The sequence below is a fragment of the Mus musculus genome, chromosome X (assembly GCF_000001635.26).
Source record: "Mus musculus strain C57BL/6J chromosome X, GRCm38.p6 C57BL/6J".
In the NCBI taxonomy this organism is placed as follows: Eukaryota; Metazoa; Chordata; class Mammalia; order Rodentia; family Muridae; genus Mus; species Mus musculus.
Window position 1 is genome coordinate 117,189,910 of NC_000086.7, and position 21,997 is coordinate 117,211,906.

The following is a 21,997-nucleotide window of genomic DNA, read 5'->3' on the forward strand; positions in this document are numbered from 1 at the left end:
CACTAAAATCAGGGACTAGACAAAGCTGCTCACTTTCTCCCTGACTATTCAACATAGTATTTGATGTCCTACCCAGAGCAATTCGACAACAAAAGGAGATCAAGAGGATATAAATTGGAAAGGAAGAAGTCAAAATATCACTTTTGTAGATGATAAGATAATATATATAAGTTACCGTAAAAATTCCACCAGAGAACTCCTAAACCTGATAAACAGCTTCAATGAAGTAGCTGGATATAAAATTAACTCAAACAAGTCAACGGCCTTTCTCTACACAAAGAATAAACAGACTGAGAACGATATTAGGGAAACAACACCCTTTTCAATAGTCACAAATAATATAAAATACCTTCGCATGACTCTAACTAAGGAAGTGAAAGATCTGTATGATAAGAACTTCAAGTCTCTGAAGAAAGAAATTAAAGATCTCAGAAGATGGAAAGATCTCCCATGCTCATAGTTTGGCAGGGTCAATATAGCAAAAATGGCTATCTTGCCAAAGCGAACTAGAGATTCAATGCTAACCCCATCAAAATTCCAACTCAATTTTCCAAAGAATTAGAAAGGGAAATATGCAAATTCATCTGGAATTACAAAAAAACTAGGATATCAAAAACTCTTCTCAAGAATAAAAGAACCTCTCTCTGGTGGAATCACCATGCCTGACCTAAAGCTGTTCTACAGAGCAATTGTGATAAAAACTGCATGGTACTGATATAGCAACAAACAAGTAGAACAATGGAATAGAATTGAAGACCCAGAAATGAACCCACACACCTATGGTCACTTGATCTTTGACAAGGGAGCTAAAACCATCCGGTGGTAAAAAGACAGCATTTTCAACAAATGGTGCTGGCACTGGCAGTTTTCATGTAGAATAATGTGACTTGATCCATTTCTATCTCCTTTTACTAAGGTCAAATCTAAGTGGATCAAGGAACTCCACATAAAACCAGAGACAGTGAAACTTATAGATGAGAAATTAGGACAAAACCTAGAAGATACGGGTACAGGGGAAAAATTCCTGTATAGAACAGCAATGGCTTGTGCTGTAAGATCGAGAGTCAACAAATGGGACCTCATAAAATTGCAATGCTTCTGTAAGGCAAAGACATTCTCAGTAAGACAAAAGGCCACTAACAGATTGGGAAAGTCTCTTTACTTATCCTAAATCAGATAGGGGACTAATATCCAATATATATAAAGATCTCAAAAAGGTGGACTCCAGAAAATCAAATAACCCCATTAAAAAATGGGGCTCAGGGCTAAACAAAGTATTCTCACCTGAGGAATATCAAATGGCTGAGAAGCACCTGAAAAAATGTTCAGCATCCTTAGTCATCAGGGAAATGCAAATCAAAACAACCCTAAGATTCCTCCTCACACCAGTCAAAATGTCTAAGGTCAAAAATTCAGGTGAAAGCAGATGCTGGTGAGGATGTGGAGAAAGAGTAACACTCCTCCATTGTTGGTGGGATTGCAAGCTTGTGCAACCACTCTGGAAATCAGTCTGGCAATTACTCAGAAAATTGGTCATAGTACTATGGAAGGATCCTGCAATACCTCTCGTGGGAATGTATCCAAAAGATGTCCCAACTGGTAAGGACACATGCTCCACTATGTCCATAGCAGTCTTATTTGTAATAGCCAGATGCTGGAAAGGACCCAAATGTCCCTCAACAGAGGAATGGATACAGAAAATGTGGTACATTTACACAATGGAGTACTATTCAGCTATTAAAAAGAATGAATTTATGAACTTCCTAGGCAAATGGATGGACTTGGAGGGCATCATCCTGAGTGAAGTAACACAATCACAAAAGAACTCACATGATATGTGTGCAATGATAAGTGAATATTAGCCCAGAAACTTAGAATACCCAAGATACAAGGTATAATTTGCAAAACACATGAAACTCAAGAATAATGAAGACACTTTGCCCCTTCTTAGAATTGGTAACAAAACACCCATGGATGGAGTTACAGAAACAAAGTTTGTAGTTCAGATGAAAGAATGGACCATATACTGCCTGTCATACCCATGGATCCATCCCATAATCAGGCTCCAAATGCTGACACCATTGTATCCACTAGCAAGATTTTGCTGAAAGGACCCTGATATAGCTCTCTCTTGTGAGGCTATCTATGCCAGGGCCTAGCAAACACAGAAGTGGATGCTCACAGTCAGCTATTGGATGGATCACAGGGGCCCCAATGGAGGAGCTAGAGAAAGTACCCAAAGAGCTAAAGGGTTCTCCAACCCTATAGATGGAACAACAATATGAACTAACCAGTATCCCCCAGAGCTCGTGTCTTTAGCTGCATGTGTATCAGAAGATGGCTTAGTGGGCCATCATTGGAAGGAGAGGCCCATTGGTCTTGCAAACTTTATATGCCTCAGTACAGGGGAACGCCAGGGCTAAGAAGTGGGAGTGGGTTGGTAGGGGAGTCAGGGGAGAGTATGGGGGACTTTTGAGATAGCAGTGGAAATGTAAATGAAGAAAATACCTAATTAAAAAATAAATTAAAAAAAAGAAAAATAATTGTTTGCTTATCAAAGTACCTGGTAATTTGGCTACAGTATTCATAAATTTAATAATAACAATGATTTGTTTTTATAGGAAGTTTATCAACCTGTTTCTAAATTTTAATCTTTATTTTTTCCTTGGACTTTATAAAACTTGATCTGCATATATTTCTCATTTCTTAAGGAGTATAGGAAAATAATAAGCTTATTGACTAATCTTTAAGAAAAACTACTTCTAGACTCTATAGAACCATAATGGGAAGCTACCAAACGTCTCTGCCCAGAAAGTTCTAGGTTTTTCTAATTTTAGACAAGAAACTGAATTATTGTATGAATTGAGTGATTCTTGTGTGGGAAACCCATAATATCTTGATAAACTTTATTCACAAGAAAATCTTACCCCATGTACCAGGCTAAGCTTGTAGTGACTATTTAGTTGAGGAAGATCAGTTGGTCATCTAATCTCCATATCTCAAGTAATAGGATTATATTCATGTAACTCAACGGTCATTTTTGTGACTTTAATATTTTGGTGGTTTATTTTAATTAACTTTTTATGTTTTACTACAATGTTTATGAGATTCCACAAATTATCATACCTGTTGATATTTATAAATCTGGTTAGTTTTTTGATAAACTTATACCACTTCCGATATATTTATCCACAACTTGATTTGAGAAATACATGAAGCAATACAATGGAAGAGCATACATATTTAATTTTTGCTTTGGAAAATTTTACAATATAAGACTGGCTTGCCTAAATCTCAATATGTAAAACTGGTTAGCCTTAGACTCACAGGGATCCACTTGCTTTTGTCTTACTCATGATGAGATTAAAAGTGTGTATAGCCATTCCTAGCTTCTGAAAATATTTTTTCTTATTAATTAGTATTTATCTTTAAATTTCTACTGCAAATAAAATTTTGTAAGATTTGTCAGATAGAATAACTATCTAAGTGCAAGTCTCAAGTTTAGAACAACAACAACAAAAAAAATCCAATTAGACTTAAATATAGTCCCTAACACTCTTGTACTTCAGCTGCATTAAAAATACTTTGAGGATGAGAACACACATGTCAACTGGCTCACTGAAAAATGATGGGATAATTTTCATAAATTTTCCTGTGTATATATTCTGTGTTAATTACTTTCTTTATTGTTTCAATAAAATATTTGACAAAATCAACTTAAGGAAGGAAGGGTTCATTTTGCTTTTCAGGTGGAGAACAGTAAGGTATAGTAGCAGAAATATGTGTCACGGTGTTTTCATAATTCATAATTAAAAGGGAGAAAGTAGTGAATGGTGCTGCTCAGACTCAAGTAACATTTTGGTATGAGACCTACAGAATAATTTTATCCACATTTAGTCGATATCTTTAACCACCATGTAACCTCATATAAGAAATTCCTCAAAACTTTTTCCATAGGCTAATCTAACCTACAAATTTCCTCATAGGCATGCTCCTATAATTGTGTCCTAGTCTACTCTAGATCTGGTCAAACCAACAAGATTATATATCACACATTATAACAAAAATAAATAAACAAAGAAAAAAAACAAGCAATATCTATATTCTTGGGCCTACTGAAATAGGAAAATAATTTGTTTAAAATTTATTAGGAGACAGGAAAATATGTCAAATATAAGTTATATTGGAACACTGTAAAAGTTCATTTTTTACACATTCTTTTAATTTAATTTAATATGTTATCTATATAAATATACTTTAAAAAAATCTTAGATAGGAAATTGTCTTACAATCAGTCTCTCTTTGATCCAATATCCAATGAAAAGAAATTTAAGGTTCAAAGTTTTCACTTAATGGTTTCCTTTTGCTTTCTGCCCTTTGGCCAATTGTCAATACGATAGTTAATTTTCCTTCTATTTTGTGATTTTATACCCTTGACATTAAATTTTCTTTTTTTATTTATTTATTATTTTTTAATTGGGTATTTATTTCATTTACATTAACTTTTCAAGTGTGAACATGATAAATGCTTTTGGAAAATCATGTAGCATCACTTTAAAGTATGCCTACATTGCAATATTACCTTTAAATATGTTCAGTATTTTCAGGTATCATCTTTGTTTTTGAACCATTTTTTTTTCTGCTATAGACAATGAAATTCTTCCCCGAACAAAGGTTCAATTTCCTTAGTTGAATTTTCTTTTCTAAAATTCCAGAGATTTTTTTTTGTTAGTCATGTCAAACTATTTGATCTATGACCACAAAGAAAATGTTCTGCATTAAAATATGTTATATACAAAGAACTATAAGCAACTAAAAATGTTGAGAGTGGTAGAAAAATGTCTTTTTATGATACCAAATGGTCAGCACTAAAAATACACATACCAGTAACATTATTCAGACTGAGCATGTTATATTGAAGAATGTATGTATACATGTATATGCATGGGTCAACAATTAATCAGAAAAGAGACCATGAATTTGAAAGATACAAAAAAGTGATACATGGAAGGTTTGGTGGGATAAAAGGAAAGAGAAAAGAGAAAAAAAATTACTGGTTGGTATCCACAAGTTACTTGTAAGGTCATATTGCTGAATACAATACCTATAAAACTCCTTAAACATGGAAAAGGTGAGGTAGTTCACACCTAAAGCCTTCACCCTTGCTTCACCCTTACTATAATGTAATCTGCAAGCTACCAGAGGATAAAGGTAAATATCAGCTAACATTTGATCTACAAAGGTGACCTGCCTGCCTGATAAGTTGCTACAATACTAGCACAAAAGTTGTGGGAATAACTAACCATGTTCTAGTTGGATTTAAAACCAATACATGAGATAAAACCATGTTTAACATTGCTTGGGTAGCCAAGAAACTGACATTAAATAGTCCATAGATTTAAGAGAAACACTACTGTTCTGACTCCTAATAAGATTCTGCTATAGAATCAGTGTCTCCTTCCATTATTAGAAAAGTTTCATCCTGCAATAGATAAAATAAAATACAGAGAAATGTATCTGGACAATGTGCTAAGAGTAAATTACTTTGGAACTCCCTATCCTAAATATGATGTCTTCATCAAATCCTCTGCCTCAGGGATAAGGAAACATTGCAGAAGACAAAAAGATTGTAAGAGACAGTGTGGATCGATTACACCAAGGAAACAAAGCCTTATAGAAACAACAGAGGTGACACACATATGATCTCAGAGAGACTATCACAACATGCATAGGGTTTGTACAGGTTTAACTTAGATGGGGTCACAGTGCTGAGAGGAGAATTGGACACAAGCCCCAATTCTTAACTGAGAGGCTATCTCCTAAAGGCAATCAGTAGTAAAGGACAAACTCTCTTCTTCAGTAGTGTCTTACTGAATATACCAACCACACTTAAAGACAGGCTCTATGCTCAGCCATAGGTGTCTAATACAAAACAAACTGGATGGTAATTTTGGAAGGGATTTGTTTTCCATTACTTTGTCAGGGCTTTTTTCCCCTTAAAAACCTTTTGGTTATATATAAATATTTCCATTTTTGTTCTTTTATATGATTTCTGTATGTGAGCATGCATGCGTATCTGTATCTGTGTGTGTTTCTAGGGTTTTTTGTTTGGCTTTTATTTCTATTTGTTTATTTCGGCTTTTAGATGTGCTTTATTTTTCTTATGAGAAAGAAAGAAAAAACTATAGATTTGTATGGGGGAAGATGTGGGAGGAGTCGGGCAAGCTGAAACAGTGATCAAAATATACTGTATACAGCCTCATGGGAGGAGCAACAATATGAAACAACCAGCACCCCCAGAACTCCCAGGGACAGAACCACAAACCAAAGAGTACACATGGAGGGACCCATGGCTCCAGCTGCATATATAGCAGAGGATGGCCTTGTTGAACATCAATGAGAGAAGAAGCCCTTGGTCCTGTGAAGTCTCAATGCCCCAGTGGAGGGTAATGCCAGGAGAGGGAAGCAGGTATGGATGGGTTAGTGAGCTCAGGAGGGTTCGATGGGATAGGGAGTTTTTGGAGAGGAAACAAGGAAAGTGGATAACATATGAAATAAAGGAAATAAAAAAAATAAAGAAAATATCTGTTAAAAAGTTAAAAAATAATATATTTTTAATAAAAACTAAAATTATAAAAAAGCTAAAAACACAATGTAAATATGAAAAAACCCTACCATACCATTTAAGATAGTAAAGCTTTCATTCATAAATAATTAGAAGTTCTTAACAATTCACTTATATTTACATATAGCCATTAAAATATATACTTGAATTATTTATCCTGTAATATATAGTTTCTGGTCAACTTCCTTGTCTGTAGCTTGACACATATCTTCTAAAGATCACAAGAATCTGTCAAATTTCAGTGGTATATATGAGCTTATATAGATCTTTACTTCATTACATATTGATCAACAACTCTATTTTACTTGAATTGTCACTAAGAAATCTATATAAACCAGATACCAGAAACCTTTTTTTTTTTTTTTTTAACTACATTCAGGTATATGAATTCAGAGCTTGGTAAGGGATCCTTGGATGTACCAGATGTTATTTACTTCTACCCTTTTAAATGAAAACTCAATTTTTTTTCCTAGCTATATATTGTCATGGGGGGAAAACAAATATATATATATATATATATATATATATATACATATATATATATTCATATTTTTTTCTTGCTTTGAAAGTGAACTACAACTATTAAATCTAATTCCTTGAAAACAACTTCCTTGTTTACATTTATTTATTTATTTTTATTTTTAGGGAATTTTAAATTGTAAGACTCTGACAAAACTTAGCTATCAGGGGACCCCCTGAGTGAACCACATGGAGTTAGGGATCAATGCAAAAGCAAAAGGAGTCTATTGTTCCTGCAACCAAAGGAGAAGCAACAACCCTGGGCAGCAGGTTAAGTGAGTTTTTATACAGTTTCCAGGGGTATAATAGAACAATAACAATTAGGCAAAATATGATTGGCTGAACAGTGTGACCTTTAAACTAACTGGTCCTTAGGGAATGAGGTATTAAGAGCTTTCCATATCTACAGGGGGCCAAAGGTCCGTCCACCCTGGGGGGGGCATTCTGAGGAATGTAATTAGCCTTTCCCTTCCAGGATAGGAGTTTTACCTACATGCTTCCATAGACCTTTCCCTTCTTGGAAGAGAGGGGCCTTCATGTCTCAGATCCTGGTGGAATATTTCAAAGGCCCTGAGCTGACCTTTTCAATATCATGAACTCCAATTACACTTTTCAGTTCTCCTAGGTCCACTGCCTTCTGACTTGTCCCTGCTCCCAAAGAAGAAGAAAAGGAGGAGGAGGAGGAAGAGGAGGAGGAGGAGGGGGAGGAGGTAGAGGGGGGAGGGGAGAGGGAGGAGGAGGAGGGAGAGGGGGAGGAGGGGAGGGGGAGGGGGAGGGGAGGGGGAGGAGGAGGAGGAAAGAAAGAGAAAAAGGGGGTGAAGGCGAAAAAGGAAGAGGAGGAGAAGGAGGAGGAGGAGGAAGAAAGGAAGAAGTGAAGGAGGAGAAGGATGAGTCCCATTTGTATTGCCCATATACTCAATGGAATATAGCAAAACTCCCAATGACCAGCCCCTTAAAGAAAACATTCCTTCATCCACTGTACCCTGACCAGAACCATTAACTGTGGAGAGCTACATTTTAAGAGTTCTCTAAATGGTTTTTTGTCCAGGCCTACTTTTGGTAGTGTGGAGAGTTGGGTAGGTTGGGGTACTATAAAGATTATCACAGGAAGCATTCTATGTTTCATTTTCTCAACTATGCATGTCCTGTCATGGACACTACTATAAAAGCAACCTCTTTGTTCTTTAGAGTCAGCAGGAGTATGGATCATGTACTTCCACATGGTTTTTGGTGATAGCATGGAGCACAGACATCCACAAGGTCTCCAGCATCAACATGTGTACAGACCTCAGCATGGCCTCCATGGCAATAAAGACCAGGGACATCAGCATAACCCTTTGCCATATCATGGAGTATGGATACCATCATAACTCTGAATCTTTTCTAGAGCAAAAGCTCCTTCTCAGAACTTTAAAGCTCATTATGTGAAAGCAAAGATTTGAAGTAAACTTCCCTTCAGAGGCATTTGCTAATAAAATACTTTCCATTTAAGAATCAATATACACTGAAAGAATCAAAGTCTTAGCTTCTTGTACTGAAGCAGAGACAGAAAAAAAATTTTTTTCTTACATAACATAAGGCTATTAGCCATACCTAAAGGCAAAACTTTCCAATGATCACAAGCTCATTGGAAGCAAACCCTTTACAATCATCAGGATGCAAAGGAAAAAAACAACCTTCCAAATCCACAATAATTTAATATGGAGTAGGCAAGCCAGATTGTAAAGCCTCTATAAGTTCTACAGCCTCAATTTTTTTTAAATGTAAAATTTAAACGTTATTTTGAACAACACCTGGATAGATCTGTGATAATATTGTTTAGCTTCCCAAAAAAAAAAAAAAAAAAAAAAAAAAAAAAGAACTTCCAAGGCAGGGTTTGCAGAAAAGCCACAAAAGCTGATGATCTGAGCTTTGCATTCACACAAATGTAAATGTATCTTTATCTGAGCATACTACCTGAGTTCTGGCCCAAAGATTAGCTCTCTTGTACTGAGGACAGATTCCAGAATTTTTAAGTCTCTTTTGAAATATTAGAATATATCCTGAATTACCACTTTTAAGCTACCTTTCTTGTCACCAATGATACACCTTTTTAATCATACCCAATAACTTATAAGCCAATATTCTATGAACAAGACATACAGAGCATATTTATACCTTTAAGACTGGTCAGAAACCAAATGAAGCGGCTACACGAATCTTATACATTTAGACCAATCAGATAATTTTACTTTTTTCTAGCTATAATTTCAAGATAGAAAGCACTTTGTCACATGATGAGTCCAATAATCAGAATTTTAGAGAATGTTCTAGGAAAACACAACTATCACCTTATTTGCCTTAGAACTAAAAAGTGCAGACTCCTTTTTAAAACAGTTTCTCAGCAGGACCTATCCTGCTATACTTGACTCCTGGCTAAGGTGTGGGGCAACTTTTTATCAGCCTCCACTGTGTAAACTGAGACTGAATCAAGAGATGGATAGCCAGCAGATAAAGTTTTAACTAATTTTTTTTTTTTATTTTGACCATGAAACAGAACAACTGTCATTCAGACAATGAAACAAAAACAAACATAAATTGACACATGAACAGATTGGTGTACCAAACACAGACAATACAGAAAGGGTAGAAAACTTGATCTAACCAGAACTAAGGGTGTCTCCTGTAGGGGTCAGAGAGAAATCAGGACATCTCCCAATTTCCCTCTGTCACTGGGAGAGGTCTGAAATTAATTTTCCTTCTCTCTCTCTCTCTCTCTCTCTCTCTCTCTCTCTCTCTCTCTGTCAATTGTATTAAGCATCTCCCCCTTTTTTATTTTACTCTTTTTTATTTTGTTATATTATTTAAAGTCCTACTCCTTTGCCTGAATGCAATTCTTGACTGCAGACTAATTTTTCACTCCAATTTTCCACTGTCAACCCCTAGCTGATGTCAGTGCTGGGCCAACGCTGACTCAGTCTAGCCTGTATCCTTTTGCACCTACAGCAACAATTTCAAATAGAAGAAGTTTAAAACTAGTGCTAACATGAATACAAAATGTTGTTTACTGTGCCAGATACCATCTCTTTACTTTTCTCTTGGAGCTCCACCAAGATAGTGTTTTCTCAGTCAGTCCTTCCTTATTCAGGCTGAACTTTCTAGGTGCCACCTGTATCTGCCTGCAGCTACACGAATCAGTTTCCTGAAAGGGAGGCTGGGGCTGCATGGGAGAAAATGGCTAGAGAAATAATGAGACCAAGACAAAGATATTGATCAAAGCCCAAAGTTTACTTATGAGTCTGAGCTTATATGAGGGACGGGGAATCCCATCCTTCATCAAGCCAGGATCTCATTTCATCAAGATAGTGTCAGAAGAACAGGTCCAGCCTCTCAGCAGGTAGTAGTATCTTGGAGGAAACCACAGAGGTGGTAGAACAATAGAACTATCTAGGTCAAAAGACTCTACCCTAGGTGGGCTTGCTCACCATGGCAGAACAGGTTTGAGCCATCCTGCTCAAGGCTGGGGGAAGCTACACAGCAAACCAAGACATAACTTTTGGTGGCTTAACATCCCTTGAATATCAAGTGGCAGAACAGACCACAAAATCTGCATACTAATTGATGGTATTAAAGGACATGGAGATAAACATGGTCTTTGGCTACAGCAGGACCACAGACCCAAATATCTTCTTAAGTAGCTGTACAGACCTTGGTGGCTGAACAGGCCACTCAGATCAACATGGTCTCACTGGATGTATCAGGACCATGGGGGGAAAAACTGTTCTTTTAGTCATAGCTTAATTAGATTGATCTGATATATATATATATATATATATATATATATATATATATATATATGGTATGTCTATATATATATATATAGACATACTTACAGCTGCATAATTTTTAGTTACTAAGAATAAGAGTTAAATGGTGTATCTTCAGAAAAACTTGAGCATCTTAAATCAGATTATAGCCTCTTCACATTTAAGCAGCTGAGTTTCTACTGTAGTTTCTTTTTCTACTTGCACAAAATACTATTTTTTTCCATATGCATATTGAGCTTTTAACCTAGTACCTACTATCATTTTTCTACATCATCTATGAAAGATTCTTCTGGAAGTACAGGTTGTTCTTTAGTTTTCTGTTGCTATGTTAGAATAACCTAATAAAAACCAATGACTATGAACAAGGGTTTGTCTGTCTTACAGTCCCAAGTAGGATACAGTTTATAATGGTAAGGAAGGCATAACATATACTTTGCAAGTCAGGAAACAGTGATCACGTTTCATCTATATATACAAAATAAAGAGAAATAACAAGAAGTGACATACTTCCTTCAGCAATACTATCATATTTTACCTTCTAAAAATTTCATAAAATTTACAAACAACAGCTCAAATATAAGAACATACGTTCCCCTTCATAAGTGTATATATATATATATATATATATATATATATATATGTGTGTGTGTGTGTGTGTGTGTGTGTGTGTGTTTTCATATCAAATATTGAATATATATTATACATTTATTATTGAAAATGAGAAACAGAACTTCAAGAAGTATAGACAATCTCTGAAAGATAACTCATTCCTTTGCAACTACTACATGTTCCATTTTTTCCTACATATTCCTCTTGGAGCTTTCATATGTTGATTGTGAACCAAGTGGGAATCTATTTTCTATAGTAGTGTACAGCTATTCTCTGTGGGAGTCAAGTCAGAATGATTCTACCTCATTTTATTTTTCAAGGGCCTATCAATATACATTATGCTCAAGTTATAAGCAAAAGGAATTATATCCCAACTCCCAGAACTTTATGTGAAATATAACATTGAATTTCATAATAATGCTGTGGAGGAAGGAATCCTGGCTTGTTACATTTTTTAGGTGAAAACCAAATCTCATAGAAGAAAGCTAACTTAGTGATGCCTGCATTGAATTCAAACTCTCATATTATATTTCAAAATTAATGTATCTCTCTACAGAGATTAGATGACAGGAGTTAATTATATTTATTTCCATCACAGTGTATAAAAAATAGGAATATCTAGGTCTATAGTTTATAAAAATTGTGTGCAGGACATATAAAGAGAACAATGGTTTTTTTGTTTTTATTAATGCATCTTTCTTAATATATTGTATATTACTAATTTGAGCTGCTATTACTATTGGCATAATTTGAGGAGAAGAATAAGTAACTAGAATTTAATTATTTTACTCTCATTTGAAGATATATGTATATGTATATATATATATACATATACATATATATATATATATATATATATATATATATATATATATATATATAATCTGAGCATAGAAAGCGTGATGTTATTACATATTATTATCATGGGCATAATTTTATAGTATCTACCAAGTGAAAACCATGTCCCCATATCTGATGACTAGGTTATTTATTTTGCTAGGGGATATATTGATACTGTTAGCCTTGTCAGGAATGTATACATATAATTTCTTTACCTATATGGAAGATGAAATTCTGTACTAATAAACATTTGTTCCTTTTATGAGTTCTAAGATTTATTGTAATTTGATTAAGTGCATTCTTGTTTATTGCACTAGTAACTCTGCACCTCACAAAGATTTAAGCACATAAAATAAATAAAATACTATGTCTAAGCATGTTCTTCTTAAATTGTTAATTTTGTCATCGTTACAGAGAGCTTTTATCAAAACAACCAATTAGTCTATAAAAGCAGACATATCAATTTGATCAGGTTAATAAATTTACTAAATCTTTACTTTTTTAAATTCAGAAACATGATGTGTTTTGTGTGTGTGTGTGTGTGTGTGTGTGTGTGTGTGTGAGTTTGTGTGTTTGAGCGAGAGAGGGAGAGAAAGAGAGAGAGAGAGAGAGCAAAGAACGGGTTAATTTTAAATACACTAATACAATAATTTCTTTAAATAGATATGGTATTAAAGAAAAATTATAAGAATCACTACAGAAGAAGAATGATCTGTTAATGGAGAGAGATCCAAGCAGGAAAACCAATTCAACAAAGAATTTTAAATAGGTCCAAGGGTTTGAGCAGTGAAACATCAAGAGTAGAAGGACAGGTTATTTTGCTGCTATTTTTTTCTTCGGAATAAACCAGTATAAGAGCCATCATTTGGAAATAAACTTGGATGCTTGCAAGATTGGGACACTGAATTTAAGCAGATTCTGGAACTTGGATATGTAAGAAGGCAAAGAAGTATTCACAGCAATAATAAGAACATGTCAATAGAATTAAAGATATAGCTTGTTGGTCTCAAGCAGTAAAATTACTTGCAATTTGAACACTGAAATAGTTAATTATATCTATTCAAAAACGTGAATGAAAATTCATAGAGCTTTAATTACACAAATATGTAAATGAATAAATTAATTACATAGAAAAATCTCAGCAATAGAAGATAGTTGACCACTTAAAAGGTGAAAAGAATATTCAAAACATAAATTGCCTCTTTTAAATTAAAACATGTATACTTAACCAATTAAAATATTTAAAAAAGTGTGGAAATTTGCACAAATAATAAGACATTTTCATAATATCAATGGATGGTCCAATAAAAGCTTTTTGATAAAGTACAATATAAATTTGGAGCAGATAAATCTAGCTAAGGGTGTGCCACAGTCATCCTTACCCAACTCCTGCCCAGAGGAGAGCTAGTCTCCCCAGGAGTGATGATACAAATAAAATCACAGGCTCAAAGGCTCATAGGAGCTCCAGTAAGAGGCAGCAAGATTAACTAACACTAGAGATAATCAGATGGTGAGAGGCAAGCACAAGAACGTAACAACAGAAACCAAGGCTACTTGGCATCATCAGAACCTAGTTGTCACATCATTGAAAGTTCCAGATATTCCAACACACTGGAAAAGCAAGAATCAGACTTAAAATCACACTTCATGATGATGATAGAGGACATTAAGAATAACATAAATAATTATCTTAAAGAGGAAACACAGAAATCTCTTAAAGAATTACAGGAAAACACAACTAAACAGGTGAAGGAATTGAACAAAAAACATTCTGGATCTAAAAAATGGAAATAGAATCTATTAAAAAATTATAAAGTGACACATTTCTGCTGATCGAAAATTCAGAAAAGAGATCAGTATTCAAGCATCACCAACAGAATACAAGAGACAGAAGAGAGAAATTCAAGTGCAGAAGATATACCATAAGAAATGATGATACAACACTCAAAGAAAATTCAAAAGGAATACAAACCTTAACCCTAAACATCCAGGAAATCCAGGACACAATGAGAAGTCCAAACCTAAGTATAATAGATATAGAAGAGAATGAAGATTCCCAACTTAAAGGCTCGCAAATATCTTCAAAAAAAATTGTAGAAGAAAATTTCCCTAATCTAAAGAAAGAGATACCCAAGAACATAAAAGAAACCTACAGAACTCCAAATAGTTTGGACGAGAAAAGAAATTTCTCCTGTCACATAATAATCAAAACACCAAATACATTAAATAAATAAAGAATATAAAAAGCAGTAAGAAGAAAAGGTCAATTAACATATAAACGCAAAAACTTCTCACCAGAGACTATGAAAGCCAAAAGATCCTGGACAGATGTCATACAAACATTCAGAGAACACAAATGCCAGCCAAGGCTACTATACCCAGCAAATATCTCAATTAACTAGAAGGAGAAACCAAGATATTCAATGATAAAATGAAATTTTCACAGTATATTTCCAGAAATCAAGCCCTACAGTGGATAATAGATGGGAAAATCCAACACAAGAAGGGAAACTACATCCTAGAAAAAGTGATAAAGTAGTCTTTCAACAAACTTCCAAAAAGATAGCTATACAAACATAATTCTACCACTAACAACAAAAATAACAGAAAGAAACTTTTCCTTTTCCTTAATATCTCTTAACATCATTGGACTCAATTCCCCAATTTAAAGACATAGACTAACAGATTGGATATGTAAACAGGGCCTAACATTTTGCTGCATATAGGAAATGCACCTCAGTAACAATGATAGACACTACCACAGAATAAATGTCTGGAAATTTTTTTTCCAAGCAAATGGTCCCATGAAACAAGCTGGAGTTGCCATTCAAATATCAAATAAAATAGAATTTCAACCAAAAGGTATCAAATGAGATGAGAAAGGACACTTCATGGTCGTCAAAGAAAAAAATAATCTACCAGGATGAACTCTCAATTCTCCAAATGCAAGTGTATCCAAATTCATAAAAGAAACTCTACTAAAGCAAAAAGCAAAGGTTGCATCTCACACACTAGTCATGGGAGACTTCAACACCCCACTCTCATCAGTGAAGAGAACATGGAAACACAAACTGAACAGAGACACTGTGAAACTAAAAGAAGTTATGAACCACATGCATTTAACAGATATCTATAGAACATTTTATCCTAAAACAAAAACAGGATATACCTTCTTCCCAGCACCTCATGGTACCCTCTCCAAAATAGTCTACATAATCAGTTGTTAAACAGACCTCAAAAGATACAAGAATATTGAAATAACCCTAAGAATCTTATCAGACAACCATTGACTAAGGCTTGTCTTCAATAACAACAAAAACAACAAAAAGCTCAAATATATATGAAAGCTGAACAATGATCTACTCAATGATAACTTGCTCAAGAAAGAAGTAAGGAAAGAAATTAAAGACTTTTAGAATTTAATGAAAATGGAGGTATAACATACTCAAACTTATAGGACATGAGGAAAGTTGTGCTAAGAGGAAAACTCATAGCGCTGAGCACCTCCAAAAAGAAACTAGAGAGAGCATACACTAGCAGCTTGATGGCACACCTAAAGCCTCCAGAACAAACAAAACAAAACAAAACAAAATAAAACAAACAAAACAAAATAAAACAAAACAAAACAAAAAGTAAATACAACCAAAGGGGAGTATATAGCCAGAAATTATCAAACTCGGCTCAAATCAACCAAGTAGATACAAAAAGAACTATACAAAGAATCAACAGAACCAGAAGTTGGTTCTTTGAGAAAATCAACAAGATAGATAAATCTTTAGCTAGACTAACCTGGGGACACATAGGCAGTATACATATTAACAAAATCAGAAATGAAACAGAGAAAAAGTTAAAGCAAAACAATAAATAAATAAATAAAAAGTAAAGAACATCAGATCATCTCTAAAAGCCTAGATCGATACCAGGTACCAAAGTTAAATCAGGATCAAATAAACCATTTAAACACTGCCATAATCCCTAAAGAAATAGCAGCAGTCATTAAAAGTCTCCCAATAGAAAAAAAAAAAAAAAAAAAAAAGCCCAGGAACAGATGGGTTTAGTGCAGACTTTTATTAGACCTTCAAAGAAGACCTAATAACAATACTCTACAAACTATGTCACAAAATATAAACAGAAGAACACTTCCCAATTCATGCTTTGAAGCCACCATTATGCTCATACCCAAACCTCACAAAGATCCAACAAAGAAAGACCACTTCAGAAAAAATTTGACTTAAGAATATTGATGCAAAAATAGTAAAATACTTGCAAACCAAATCAAAGAACACATCAAAATGATCATCTATCATAATCAAGTAGGCTTCATCCCAGTGATACAGGGACGGTATAATATAGAGAAATCTACCAATGCAATCTACTATATAAAGAAACGCAAAGAACAAACAATCAAGCAAACAAACAAAAACAACAACAACAAAAATTACCCAAATGATCATCTTATTAGATGTTGAGAAAGCATTTGACACAATTCAACACCCCTTCATGGTAAAAGAATTTTAAAGATCAGGAATTCAAGCCCCAGACCTAAACATAGTAAAAGCAATATACAACAAACTAGTAGCTAACATCAAAGTAAATGAAGAAAAATTTGAATTAGTCCTACTAAAATCAGTGACTAGAAAAAGTTGCCCAATTTCTTCTTACCTATTCTATTTAGTATTCTTCAATTTCTTTCTTCAGGGGCTTGAAGTTCTTTTCATAAAGATCTTTCACTTTCTTGGTTAAAATCAGAACACATCAAAATGATCATGTATCATAATCAAGTAGGCTTCATCCCAGTGATACAGGGCCAGAGCAATTAGACAACAAAAGGATGTCAAATGGATACATATCAGAAAGGAAGATGACAAAAATATCACTATTGGCAGATGATATGATAGTATAATTAAGTGAAATCAAGAACTCCACCAGAGAACTCCTAAGCCTGAAAAATAACTTCAACCAAGTGTCTGGATATAAAATTAACTTAAAGAAATCAGTTGCCTTCCTCTTCTCAAGGGATAAACAAGCCAAGAAAGTAATTAAGGAAAGTCTACCTATCTTGTTAGTCACAAATCATATAAAATGCCTGGTATGATTTTAACAAAGCAAGTGAAAGATCTTTATGAAAAGAACTTCAAGCCCCTGAAGAAAGAAATTGAAGAAGATCTTAGAAGATGGAAAGATCTCCCATGCTCATGGATTGGCAGAATTAATATAGTAAAAATGGCCAGGTTGCTGAAAGCAATCTACAGATTCAATGCAATCCCCATCAAAATTCCAACTCAATTCTTCACAGGTTAGAAAAAGAAATTTGCAAATTCCTTTGGAATAACAAAACAAAACAAACAAACAAACAGGATAGCAAAAACTATTCTAAATCTCAGACCTCAAGCTGTATTGCAGAGAAATAGTGATAAAAACAAACAAACAAAACAAAAAACAAAAACAAAAACAAAATCAAAAGCAAAAACAAAAACAAAAAACCCCTGAATAGTATTGGCAAAGTGACAGTCGAGAAGATCAATGGAATATAACTGAGAACCCAAAAATGAACCCATACACTTATGGTCATTTGTTCTTTGACAAAGGAGCTCAAAACGTCCAGTGGAAAAAAGACAGCATTTTCAATAAATGGTGCTGATTCAACTGGCTGTTAGCATGTAGAAGAATGCAAATCAATCTGTTCTTATCTCCTGTACAAAGTTCAAGTCAGAGTGGATCAAGGACCTCCACATAAAACCAAATACATTGAATCTAATAGAAGTCAAAATGAGGAAGACCCTTGAACACATGGGCATATGGGAAATTTTCCTGAACAGAACACCAAAAGCTTATGTTCTCGGATCAAGAATTAACAAATGGGACCTCATAAAATTACAAAGCTTTTGTAAGGCAAAAGACACTGTCAATAGGATGAACAGCAACCAACAGATTGGGGAAAGATCTTTAAGAATCATAAATCTGATAGTGGGCTAGTATCCAATATGTAGAAAGAAAACAAAAAGTTAGATTTTGTAACCTCCCCACACAGCCTGAAGCAGGCTGAGCCAGACCTTGACTTCATTACCACTAAGATCACTTAGGGTGGAGCCTCCCTCCCTGGATCACTCTATTGTTAAGCCACTGCTGCTGCTGCTACCTGCTGGGAGTTGGCCTTGCTATTCCAGAGACTACTTGTGGTCACTGAAAGACCCCTGAAGGGAGATCCTCACTCAGGAAGGTGCGCACCCAGTAAGACGCTGAGACCAAACTTGCTGTAACCACATGAGACTTTAATGGCACACAGACAAACAAACAAGAAGGAGCACTCAAACCAGCATGCTGGGGTCAAGACTCATGTGCCACGCAGGGGGCAGAGGGCTTCGACCCCAGCCTAAACTTTCTACAGGCTTATAAGGGCAAAAACCGCAAACCAAAAGGGAAGAGTAGGAAGAATTGGCGTGGTTGTACATGATTGGCTCATTTAAATGTCAGCGGGTTACAAGTTAACAGGGTAGTACGTGCCAGCTAAGGCATAGGGAGGCACAAGGGCCTGGGACTTATTGAGGTCAGCAGGACACCTGGTTAATGTATGATTTATGGTGAGCCAGAGGGAGGCGCTGCAGGGGTGGCACCATCCTGCCAGATGGCCATTTGGTCAGCCCTGATAGCCCTGGCCAGTTCCTGCATTCTTTTCTTTATCTTTTATGGCTGGACGTTCCCAGCTATAGGGTGGGTCTGGCTGTGCCTGGACCCACCTGGGTCTGTTCTTCACAACATTTAGCCCAGAATTTTTTTGAACTTAGATACCACAATGCTATAAGACCCAAAATTATAAATATTTGCTCTTCAGTCACCTGCAGCTGGGCTCCAAGGATGATTTGGCAGGAATGGGCTTTCCCCTCTCCTTTATAAAGCATGTCCGCCATTAAAAATTTGAACCTTGATCAGAACACTGTTCCATTTTTCTCTCACCACCTAGTTTCCCTCTCTTTCAGTTCCAAGATGCCTTCTAGGCTCAAACCCGGACGTTTGAGCCGCAGGATGATCTCAACAATTTGGTGAACAACACGTGTCCTGGGAAAGGCAGAGGACATTTGGAAGAAGCACTGCTGCTTTGGAGCTCCATGGAGGAAGAAAAGAATCAAAGAAAATTCGTACCGAGAAGGTTGTATGGGCTAAGCTGGAACCCCACTAAACCCATGTACTGGATTGACTTAGGTTCAGCAGTGAGTTATCACGTACTAGGAACTCAACAGGCAGAAAGTTGGCCACAGCTTCCAGAAGCTGCTTTTTTTGGCAAGAGAAATAAAAGGGTTTAATAAAAGGGATTTAATAATCAGGCGGATGGCAGCAGTTGGAAACTGCATCAGGTGGGAGGAAAGTGGATTTTTTTTTTTATATTTTTTTTTTATTCTTTTTTTTTTTCCATTTTTTATTAGGTATTTAACTCATTTACATTTCCAATGCTATACCAAAAGTCCCCCATATCCACCCACCCCCACTCCCCTGCCCACCCACTCCCCCTTTTTGGCCCTGGTGTTCCCCTGTACTGGGGCATATAAAGTTTGCAAGTCCAATGGGCCTCTCTTTCCAGTGATGGCCGACTAGGCCATCTTTTGATATATATGCAGCTAGAGTCAAGAGCTCCGGGGTACTGGTTAGTTCATAATGTTGTTCCACCTATAGGGTTGCAGATCCCTTTAGCTCCTTGGCTACTTTCTCTAGCTCCTCCATTGGGAGCCCTATGATCCATCCATTAGCTGACTGTGAGCATCCACTTCTGTGTTTGCTAGGCCCCGGCATAGTCTCACAAGAGACAGCTACATCTGGGTCCTTTCAATAAAATCTTGCTAGTGTATGCAATGGTGTCAGCGTTTGGATGCTGATTATGGGGGGGATCCCTGGATATGGCAGTCTCTACATGGTCCATCCTTTCATCTCAGCTCCAAACTTTGTCTCTGTAACTCCTTCCATGGGTGTTTTGTTCCCAAATCTAAGGAGGGGCATAGTGTCCACACTTCAGTCTTCATTCTTCTTGAGTTTCATGTGTTTAGCAAATTATATCTTATATCTTGGGTATCCTAGGTTTGGGGCTAATATCCACTTATCAGTGAATACATATTGTGTGAGTTTCTTTGTGAATGTGTTACCTCACTCAGGATGATGCCCTCCAGGTCCATCCATTTGGCTAGGAATTTCATAAATTCATTCTTTTTAATAGCTGAGTAGTACTCCATTGTGTAGATGTACCACATTTTCTGTATCCATTCCTCTGTTGAGGGGCATCTAGGTTCTTTCCAGCTTCTGGCTATTATAAATAAGGCTGCTATGAACATAGTGGAGCATGTGTCCTTCTTAACTGTTGGGGCATCTTCTGGATATATGCCCAGGAGAGGTATTGCTGGATCCTCCGGTAGTACTATGTAAAGTTTTCTGAGGAACCGCCAGACTGATTTCCAGAGTGGTTGTACAAGCCTGCACTCCCACCAACAATGGAGGAGTGTTCCTCTTTCTCCACATCCACGCCAGCATCTGCTGTCACCTGAATTTTTGATCTTAGCCATTCTGACTGGTGTGAGGTGGAATCTCAGGGTTGTTTTGATTTGCATTTCCCTGATGATTAAGGATGTTGAACATTTTTTCAAGTGCTTCTCTGCCATTCAGTATTCCTCAGGTGAGAATTCTTTGTTCAGTTCTGAGCCCCATTTTTTTAATGGGGTTATTTGATTTTCTGAAGTCCACCTTCTTGAGTTCTTTATATATGTTGGATATTAGTCCCCTATCTGATTTAGGATAGGTAAAGATCCTTTCCCAATCTGTTGGTGTTCTTTTTGTCTTATTGACGGTGTCTTTTGCCTTGCAGAAACTTTGGAGTTTCATTAGGTCCCATTTGTCAATTCTCGATCTTACAGCACAAGCCATTGCTGTTCTGTTCAGGAATTTTTCCCCTGTGCCCATATCTTCAAGGCTTTTCCCCACTTTCTCCTCTATAAGTTTCAGTGTCTCTGGTTTTATGTGAAGTTCCTTGATCCACTTAGATTTGACCTTAGTACAAGGAGATAAGTATGGATCGATTCCCATTCTTCTACACGATAACAACCAGTTGTGCCAGCACCAATTGTTGAAAATGCTGTCTTTCTTCCACTGGATGGTTTTAGCTCCCTTGTCGAAGATCAAGTGACCATAGGTGTGTGGGTTCATTTCTGGGTCTTCAATTCTATTCCATTGGTCTACTTGTCTGTCTCTATACCAGTACCATGCAGTTTTTATCACAATTGCTCTGTAGTAAAGCTTTAGGTCTGGCATGGTGATTCCGCCAGAAGTTCTTTTATCCTTGAGAAGACTTTTTGCTATCCTAGGTTTTTTGTTATTCCAGACAAATTTGCAAATTGCTCCTTCCAATTCGTTGAAGAATTGAGTTGGAATTTTGATGGGGATTGCATTGAATCTGTAGATTGCTTTTGGCAAGATAGCCATTTTTACAATGTTGATCCTGCCAATCCATGAGCATGGGAGATCTTTCCATCTTCTGAGATCTTCCTTAATTTCTTTCTTCAGAGATTTGAAGTTTTTATCATACAGATCTTTCACTTCCTTAGTTAGAGTCACGCCAAGA